The sequence below is a fragment of the Microtus oregoni genome, unplaced genomic scaffold (genome assembly GCF_018167655.1).
Source record: "Microtus oregoni isolate MIOR12 unplaced genomic scaffold, Mior012 000035F_ref0000213, whole genome shotgun sequence".
NCBI classification, from domain to species: domain Eukaryota; kingdom Metazoa; phylum Chordata; class Mammalia; order Rodentia; family Cricetidae; genus Microtus; species Microtus oregoni.
Genome location: NW_024543094.1, coordinates 24,836,755 through 24,837,857, shown reverse-complemented (window position 1 = coordinate 24,837,857; position 1,103 = coordinate 24,836,755). Strand labels below are relative to the sequence as shown.

General features: G+C 43.5%; 1 pseudogene; it reads left to right on the top strand.

The window, feature by feature from the left end:
- Window positions 1-309: 309 nt before the first annotated feature.
- LOC121432729 lies at window positions 310-719 on the top strand (annotated as a pseudogene).
- Window positions 720-1,103: the final 384 nt, after the last annotated feature.

Sequence of the window (1,103 nt, the reverse complement as noted above, 5' to 3'; positions counted from 1 at the left end):
ATTATCCAGAGCCACCAATATGGCGCAGTGACCAAAGCCACTTGCTGTCAAGTTTGATGGTCTGAGTTTGGGCTCAGGGACAATTGGTGAAGAAGGGAGGGTGATACATTAGATCATTATGAGTGAGTGATGTAGAGTCCATATCTTTATTTTGCATGTGTTTGTTATGAATTTTATGCTACTGTATAATGTTTGTTCATGCAGGCAATTTATTTCCCTCATTATTTCTCTGTACGTGGTACTCCTCTTATTTCTAAGGATAATACAAGTCCTTTCCTTTCTGCTGGGAACTGGCTGCTCGCTGTCGAAATGGGCAAGTTCATGAAACCCGGGAAAGTGGTGCTCGTCCTGGCTGGACGCTACTCCGGAGCAAAGCCATCATCGTGAACAACATTGATGATGGCACCTCAGACCACCCTTCCTGCCATGCCCTGGTGGCTGGAATTGACCACTATCCCTGAAAAGTGACAGCTGCCATGGGCAAGAAGAAAGTCGCCAAGAGATCCAAGATCAAGCCCTTTGTGAAGGTTTATAACTACAACCACCTGATGCCCACAAGGTACTCTCTGGACATCCCCCTGGACAAAACTGTTGTCAACAAGGATGTCTTTAGGGACCCAGCCCTGAAACGCAAGGCAAGGCGGGCAGCCAAGGTCACATTTGAGGAACGATACAAGACAGGGAAGAACAAATGGTTTTTCCAGAAGCTTCACTTTTAGGTATATTTTTGTTTACATCATTAAAAGTTTAAAAAACAAAACAAAACAAAAAAAATGATAATACAATACACAGAACTTGCATTCTAGTGGAAGAATAGAAGAATGAATGAATTAAATAGTAGATAAATATGTGTTGATGTGCAAAAAAAAAATAAAGCATGGCAGATGCTCATAACAACTTTAACAGAAAGAGACAGTCGTGACAACAGGTGAGGGAGGGGGTAAAGGATGCAATTGTAAACAGAGTGAGGAAAGACTCCCTGAGAAGGCAGCACATAAGAAAAAGCCTGAAGAGTGTACAGAATGGATCACAGCAGCAGGAATAAGGCCCCCAAGGTGCTAGCACTCCAGGCATGATGAAGCAGAGACGTGGGGAGGAGCACA